Here is a 9,316-nt window from a genome sequence, read left to right as displayed (position 1 = left end):
AACCCATCAACCCGCTTCTTAAAAATATTTAGCGAGGCAGCCTCCACCACTTCAACGGGCAGAGAATTCCAGAGATTCACCACCCTTTGAGTGAAGAAGTTCCTCCTCAACTCCGTTCTAAACTGCCTCCCCTTTATCTTGAGGCTGTGCCCCCTAGTCCTACTGTCTTTTTTGAGCGGGAAGAGTCTCTCCACCTCTATCCTATCCATCCCATTCATCATCTTATACGTCTCAATGAGATCTCCCCTCATTCTTCTAAACTCTAACGAGTACAAGCCTAGTTTATTCAGCCTCTCCTCATAGCTCAATCCCCTCAACTCCGGTATCAGCCTAGTAAACCTCCTCTGCACTCCCTCCAGGGCCAAAATATCCTTGCGCAGGTGCGGCGAGGTATTTAGCGAGGTAGCCTCCACCACTTCAACGGGCAGGGAATTCCAGAGATTCACCACCCTTTGAGTGAAGAAGTTCCTCCTCAACTCTGATCTAAACTGCTTACCCCCCCCTTATCTTGAGGCTGTGTCCTCTAGTCCTGCTATCCTTTCTAAGCGGGAAGAATCTCTCTACCTCTACCCTATCCATCCCCTTCATTATCTTATATGTCTCTATAAGATCCCCCCCTCAGCCTTCTAAACTCCAACGAGTACAGACCGGTCCAGGGAGCAGAACCATCTTTAGCAGGCCTATCACCTGTTCAACAAGTGCATATGTGGTGCATGTGCCTTGCTGTAACAAGTCTTCATGGATGTTTGGGGCCTCTGCACAGGCATCATCAGCCATCTTCTGAGTGGGTACCTAAGGAACCATCCCTTCAGCTGTTCTGACTTGAATATGGCTAGATTCTGTGGGGGCTCAAGAACATAGCTATCATTGATGCTCCTTAGGAAATTGGCATAAACCTGCATTATTCATATGATACAGTCACAGATGATCTGCACGTTGAGAGAGTAGAAGCCTTTGCAGTTCATAAATGGCACCCTATGCTTCCATAGCGTGTGCAGAACCACGTGTGCAATCTAGGAGATCCTACACTTGGGTTAAGCCTGCCATGCAAGCGGAGTTCGTGGCCCTAGCATCCTGGCTCACCTGATTCTGGTCAAAGTTAATGTACTGGTGAGCCCTTGCAAATAGCGCATCATTCACCTTGTGTATTCAGTTATGTGTGGCAGACTTGTAAATGCTGCACAGGTCATTTGTGCAGCCCTGAAGAGCTGCTGGCATAATTCAGGATGACTGTAACTTTCAGGGCCATAGACAATGGGTGACCTCCCAGGCCATGTGGTACCAGCTCCTGCATCACCTAGCATAGGTGATCCACCGTCCCCTGGGACAGACACTATCATCTCCAGCACTGGATCTCCAACATCTGGAGGTATAAGCTCTCCTCCTGTGGACCTGTGGTTGGTAGTGTCTCCTCCAGCCATCTCTGTGTGGCTCTGCACCCGGTAAATTAGCATACGTGGCAACTCTCCCCTCTGCAGGATGCTGGTCCTGTTCACATGCAGCCACGTGTTGGAACACAGAAACATAGGAATTAGGAGCAGGAGTAGGCAGTTCAGCCCTTCAAGCCCACTCCGCCATTTAACTTGATCACGGCTAATCTTATCCTGGTCTCAACTCCATTTCCTCCCTGCTTCCCATATCCCTTTATCCTGTTTTTCCTCAGAAACATATCTATTTCTTTCTTGAATTTGTTGATTGATTTTTCTGCTCATTTCAGTGTTGAACCTACATCCTCTCACTTTATATCTGTGACCACTTGTTTTAGACTGTCCCACAAGGGGGAACATCTGTTCAACATCTACCTTATGAATCCCCTTTAGCATTTTATACATCTCAATCAGACCTCCCCTCAGTCTTTTGAACTCCAGCGAGTACAAGCCCAAGCTATTCAACCGCTGCTTGTACGACAACCCTTTCATCCCTGGAATCGATCTGGGGAACCTTCTTTGAACTGCCTCCAGTGCCACCATCCTTCCTCAAGTAACGAGATTAAAATTGAACATCCAGGCATGGTCTCACCAATGCTTTATACAATTGTAACAACAGTTTTTTACTTGTAAAATCCAGTCCTTTTGCAATAAATGACAAGATTCCATTCCCTTTCTTATTATATGCTGATATTCTTGCTGTTGCTCTCCTGCAATCAATAGATTGCCAGCATGATTGGCTCCATGATGGTCTCAGTCCACAAACTGAAAGGAAGCAAAGAGAATTGTGAGTATTGAGGAACCCTGACAATGCTCTGACCTTTTGCCCTCTCAAGACATGGGACATCCACCTTTGCACGTGCCCCTAGATAAGCACCTTTCCATTGAGTTTCACTTCCTCTTCCCTCACAGAATGAGCATGTCCCCACACTAGCCTCTCCCAATTCCACCTGACAAATAGGTGTTGATCTTGGATAATCCTTGGCCCGCTTACCATTACTCCCAGGAGTGAGAACTGACGGCAGTGACCTGACCTGCATGCTGACTCCCTGGGCATTTGAAATGCTGCTGCCAAACCTGTCGTGTCAAGGTTGACTGATGAGTTCGGTCACCTTTGCCCCTTGCATTGAGGACTAAGTCTGTGTCGCTTCTCTCTCTTATGAAGAGGTGAGTGTTAACCATGGAGTTCCATGCTTGAATGCTCAGCTTCCAAAAGGTTAACTAATGCATGGCAATCAGTGGTAGAATCATGCATTACAATACTGACTAAATGGGCATAATTGACTTGTCAAGGATGTGATTCGGGAAGTGGCTTCCCATGGCAGGTGAGGCTCACCAAATTCGTTTAAAGAATCCATTTTCACTCGGCTTCATGGTTAAATTTCATCAGCTTGCTTGGGTTGCAGGTCAAATGAGCCTCCTATCGTGAGCAGCCAACCACCCATGATTATGTCTCTGAGAACTCCATGACCAGTGGCATTGCGCATCCAGTAAGAAGTCTCATAACACTAGGTTGAAGCGCAGCAGGTTTATTTGGTAGAAAACACCACAGTGGTGTTTGCTACCAAATAAATCTGTTGGATTTTAACCTGGTGTTGTCAGACTTCTTACTGTGTTTACCCTAGTCCAACACCAGCATCTCCACATCATTGCGCATCCATTCAGCTCATGCTCTGAAGCTGCACTTTGTAGCCTGATGCTGAGGAGATCAATGTGCCAGCGCCCATTGTGCCATCTATGTCATGGTCCTGTTGTCCTCATGGACATAACTGCTGCATATCAGAGCACCCCACACTGTCCATACAACCTGGCCTTTCACTGGACCCTGGAACCTCACAGTCACCTCCTGTGATGAACTGCTCCCACACATTTCCACCTGCCACTCCAGAAAGGCAATCCCTCTGAGGAAACATTGCTTAAACCCCAGCAACGGGGACTTGAGAACTGTTATCTACAAACCAGGCATCAAATCCCTTGGTGACCTAGAATTTCACAACAATGAAGGCCCGCTAAGGCCTGCGAGCAGCAAAGCCCCCCCACTCCTTCACTGTCCGCAGCCCCGAGAGTTACCTAGCTGGTTTCCCATATCCTCAATGCGGAGATGCTGGTGTTAGACTCGGATATGCACAGTAAGAAGTCTCACAACGCCAGGTTAAAGTCCGACAGGTTTGTTTGGCAGCTACAACTTTCGGAGCACCGCCTTCATCAGGTGAGTGGGAGTTATGTTCACAAATGAGGCATGTATAGACACAAACTCAATTTGCAAAATAATGTTGGAATGCGAGTCTTTACAGGTAATCAAGTCTTAAAGGAACAGACAATGTGAGTGGAGAGAGGGCCAAGCACAAGTTAAAGAGGTGTGTATTGTCTCCAGCGAGGATAGTTAGTGAGAACACGGGACACAGCGGACAGAGAACCCTTCACTGTCCAGTACTTCCCCAGAGCAGAGAAGCTACAACATCTTCTCCAGAGCCTTTGACATGTCATCGATGAAGACGAACATCTTGCCTTGGCCTTTCTTACACCCCCACTTCTTGTCTTCAAACAACCGCACAATCTCAAACAGACCATTGTTTTCAACAAACTACCCAGCCTTCAGGAGAACAGTGACCATGACACCACACAACCCTGCCACAGCAACCTCTGCAAGATATGCCGGATGATTGACATGGATGCCATCATCTCATGTGAGAACGCCATCCACCAGGTACATGGTACATACTCTTGTGACTCAGCCAACATTGTTTACTTGATATGCTGCAGGAAAGGATGTCCCGAGGCATGGGACGTTGGGGAGACCATGCAGATGGTGGAACACCGCTTGACAATCCCCAGGCAGGAGTGTACCCTTCCAGTTGGAAAACACTTCAGCAGTCATGGGCATTCAGCCTCTGATATTTGTGTAAACATTCTCCAAGGCGGCCTTCATGACACACAATGCAGAATCGCTGAGCAGAAACTGATTGCCAAGTTCTGTTCATGAGGATGGTCTCAACCATGATCTTGCATTCATGTCACACTATCTTTAACCCCCACGACTTGCCTGGGTTTGCAAAATGTCACTAACTGTCCTTGCTGGAGACAATACACACCTCTTTAACTTGTGCTTGGCTCTCTCTCCATTCACACTGCCTGTACCTTTAAGACTTGATTACCTGCAAAGACTCGCACTCCAACCATTATCTTGTAAATTGAGTTTGTGTCTATATATACTCTTTGTGAACACAACTCCCACTCACCTAATGAAGGCGCAGAGCTCCAAAAGCTTGTGCTGCTAAATAAACCTGCTGGACTTTAACCTGGTGTTGTGAGACTTCTTACTGTATTCCCCATCTCCTCTCCAATGCCCCCTCTCCATTTAATTTTCTAGCGAGTAATGGCGACCTGTGTGCTCAGCTCCAATATCTCGGCCTTGCTGGCGTTTTGGTGTAAGAGGATCACAGTATTGCCAGGTCTAGCTCTATTGGTCTTTCAAAGAAGCCCAAAGCAACCTGGCAGCAGTGTGGTTAGTGCTTTTAAAGTCAAAAGCTATAATTCTGTATTTAAACTCAAATAAGCAAATACTCAGCAAATATTACTCAGTTCAGCTACTTATAAAATTCCATAGGACAATATATATTGATTAGGAAATATTTCAGGCAAATTGTTCACAATTTCTCAGCTATAACTTTGACTAAATAATATGAAGCAATTTACTACCTTTTAAGCAAGTTATTTTACTCCTGATGCCAATGTTTATGCTTCCTTTTGCCATACCGTACCAACTTTTTCAGGGGTATCTTAGAAACTGAAATATCTCAGCTTGTGAATTGTGGACATTTTCTAGTGTACTTTGACTCTAATAAACACAAAATATATTAACAAAATATTCAGCCTAGAAATTAGCAAGCAAGCAGTAGTGTAGGCATGGGTGACAGATCAAATACAGTGATTATTTTACGTTTTATGGTAGATGTTTGTTAGTGAATTTTTTTTCATCAATAATTGTTAAAAGAGAGTGTATGGAGTGTCAAGGATGGGTAGTACCTCTGGTGGGAGAACATATCCTTTTCAGGGCGGTTTGTCCATCCTTTGTCCCCACCTAGCACTCAGGTTTCACCTGTGGCTCCCCATAGATGTTTGCATGTGACAGCGGCCACACCCTGGGCAACGGTTTTGACAAGCTGGCTAAACCAGGTGAGGGTAGCTGATGGGTCTCAACTCTTGGTGAGATAGGGAGATGTCTATCCCAGCATGTGAAGACAGACTTCGGCAGACTAAGCGGATGAGACCAATGGAAGGTCCAACGGTCAAGAAGGCGGTCTTTGCAAGCGTCGTGGAACGTGAAGAACAGGACAAGATACAGAAGATGTCCTAGTCATCCACTGCGCCTCGTCCCATCTCCAGCCGTCTTGACTCTTGTCTTGCCACTGGATCTAGATGGGAATTGGGAAGAGCGAGTGAGGCTGACACTGTGCAACTCTCCATCATTTTAATCCAAATCAAGCACTAATCTCAACACCATCATCATCATCAGCATCCTGTTCAACCTTTGAAGTCCTGTGGTGATGGGTGAGCGACGAAGCAGCAGGTGTGGATACACTGGGAGCTGTAGTCACGGACCTGCACACAGGCGGCTCAGGTCTAATGGTCGTTTTCCGCTGACTGAAGCAGCAGTGAAACTCGGCGTCTACCTGGGCAACTGAGCAGTCCTCTTCAGGAACGCACTGCTTACCTCCATAGAATGAGGAAGGGGCCAGAAAAGATGCCCTAAATATTGCCTGCTTCACTACACCCTGGCCAGTTTACCGCAGCTGGCGGGGATCCCATCTTGTGGTCGAACAAACAAAATAAAACACAGGGTGACACCGCTCACCATTGGCACTTGGAACATGTGCACGCTTTTCGACAACCCTACGGCAGACAGACCAGAGAGAGCTTGCAAGATACGACATTGACATTGCAGCCCTGAGTGTAACTCGTCTTGCCAGTGTAGGTCAGTTGACTGAAACTGGAGGTGGATACGCTTTTTCCTGGAGCAGTCGCAATAGCAACGAACGTCGTGATGCTGGAGTTGGATTCGCCGTCAAGAGTCACCTTGTTCGGAAACTCACCAGTCTACCCAAGGGTGTTAACAACCGGCCTATGACATTACAGCTTCCGCTACAGAACAGAAATCAAGCCACTCTGATCAGCACCTATACCCCCACAATGAACAACCCGGACGAGATAAAAGACAAGTTCTATGAAGAACTAGTCGCCCTTCTATCAGCAGTGAGCTGTACTGACAAGCTGATCTTGCTTGGTGACTCAGCGCAAGAGTAGGGTGTGACTCTGCAATCTGGCAGGGAGGCATTGGGAGGCGTGGAGTGGGCAAGTGTAACAGTAACGGCCTACTCTTAATGAAGACTTGTGCAGCACATGACCTCCTCGTCACTAACACAACCTTCCGTCTACCTACCTGTAATAAGACCTCCTGGCTGCACCCCCCTTCTAAGCATTGGCACCTTATCGACTATGTCATTGTCAGGAGAAGAGATAGTCAGGATGTCAGAGTGACCAAGGCTATGTGTGGTGCTGACTGCTGGACAGATCACAGGCTCATTGCCTCCAAAATGAGGCTCCGCATCAGACCCAAGAGGCGACCACAAGGGAGCAAGGTTATGAAAAGAATCAAGCTAAAGAACCCCAGCATTGCTTCAGCACTGGCTGAAGACTTAGAAATCAAGCTTGCTAACCTACACCTCGCATGCAGCACTGAGGACGACTGGGAAAGCTTCAGGGATGCTGTCCATTCATCTGCACTGAAGATGTTTGGGCCCTCTACCCGCAAGCAGCATAACTGGTTCGATGAGAATGATGAGGAGATATAGGCTGTACTAGTTGAAAAGCACTGCCTTCATTGGGCCTGACAGAATGGCTCGTCATCAGCTGCCAAGAAAAATGCTTTTACCAATGCTCGCAGGACAGTCCAGAATAAACTGTGTAAAATGCAGGATGCCTGGCTGAGCACCAGGGCAGATGAAATACAGGGATACGCTGACTGAAATGACTTGAAACAGTTCTATGAAGCCCTCAACACTCTCTATGGACCTCAATCTCTCGGGAGTTCCCCCCTCCTGAGTACAGATGGTACAACTCTCATTACAGAGAGGGCTCAGATCCTGCAGAGATGGGCTGACCACTTTGAAGCCATCCCCAACTGACAGTCATCTATTAACAATGAGGCAATCAACAGGATTCCCCAGGTTGATATCAGCAGTGCCATGGGTGACCCACCGGTTGTAGCCGAAGTCACGAAAGTTGTCAGCTAGCTATCCAGTGGCAAAACCCCAGGGGCAGATGCCATACCCACACAGATCTACAAAGCTGCTGGTCCTGTACTTATCGAAAAGCTCTCTGAGTTGGTCCAGTCCTTTTAGAAGCAAGGATCCATTCCTCAGGAACTTAAAGATGCTTCCAAGATACACCTCTACAAGAGGAAGGGCAATCAGCAAGAATGCGACAACCACCGAGGAGTCTTGCTGCTCTCCATCACAGGAAAAACCCTCGCAAGAGTCCTGTTAAATCGTCTGGTCACTCATCTGAAGCTGGGCCTGCTTCCAGAGTCACAGTGTGGCTTCCGCAAAGGTTGCGGGACTATTGACGTGATTTTTGCTGCTTGGCCAACTTCAGAAGAAGTGTCAGGAGCAGAATCGCGAGCTCTGCACAACCTTTGTTGACCTCGCGAAAGCCTCCGACACTGTCAGCCGACAAGATCAGTGGAGGATCATGTCAAAGTTTGGCTGCCCCCCCCCCCCAACAAATTCATTCAGATGGTATGCCAGTTCCATGATGGCATGATGGCCAGAGTACTGGATGGCAGAGAATCCTCTGAGGCATTCCCAGTCACCAGTGGCGTCAAACAGGGCTGTGTGCTCACACCTACACTGTTCAGCACGATGTTTACTGCCATGCTGAATGATGCCTTCTAGGACAGTGTTGCTGGAATCAGCCTCAAGTACAGAGTGGATGGGAAGATCTTCAACCTGAAGACTTCAAGCTATAACCAATGTGAAGGAGACTGTTCTGAGAGACTTCCTCTTTACCGATGACTGTGCCCTATATACTGGTTCAGAGCCAGAGGTGCAAGTCAGTATGGACAAATTTTCCACGGCTTGTGACAACTTTGGACTCACCATCAACATTAAAAAGACCGAAGTCATGCACCGACCTGCTCCTCATTCACCACACACAGAACCCATAATCACAATCAAAGGACAGAAACTACAGGCAGTGGACCAGTTCACTTATCTTGGCAGCACCTTGTCCCAAGTAGTGACTACTGATACAGAAGTTAACTGCAGAATAGCAAAGGCAAGTTCTGCTTTTGGCACACTGCACTCCACTGTATGGGAACATCAAGGAATCAGCCCAGCAACAAAACTGAAGGTCTACAGTGCCATGGTGCTCACTACCCTCCTGTATGCCTGTGAAACGTGGACTGTGTATCGAAGGCATGCAAGACAGCTCAATCATTTCCACGTGACTTGTCTTCGCAGAATATTACGCATCAGACGGCAAGACAAAATACCAGACACTCAAGTTCTCTCTAGAGCAGATCTACCATCAGTCCACACATCAGTCCACATTTCTCCCTAGCACCTTTGCGGAGCTGGTGGCCATGCCACAGGCACTGTGTTGGACATTGCCAGGGGAGTTGCCCTCCTCCATTGCGGAAGGGAGGTGTTCCCTTATATATGGTGGGTGTTGGGGTTCGCTCCAAAGGTTGTGAGAGATTCCTCCATGGGTGTGGAGGATACGAGGAAGTCTATTATCTTCACAGATCAGGGCAGTCTTTAAAATGGTGTCCCAATCTCTATGGACTCGGCTTTGCCTCTGTATCAGGCCCCACCCCGACAGAGTGACAG

This window comes from Carcharhinus amblyrhynchos, chromosome 14, assembly GCF_965287045.1.
Source record: "Carcharhinus amblyrhynchos chromosome 14, sCarAmb.v2.hapA, whole genome shotgun sequence".
Classification (NCBI taxonomy): Eukaryota; Metazoa; Chordata; class Chondrichthyes; order Carcharhiniformes; family Carcharhinidae; genus Carcharhinus; species Carcharhinus amblyrhynchos.
The sequence above is the reverse complement of the archived record's forward strand: the minus strand, read 5'-3'. Positions refer to the sequence as shown.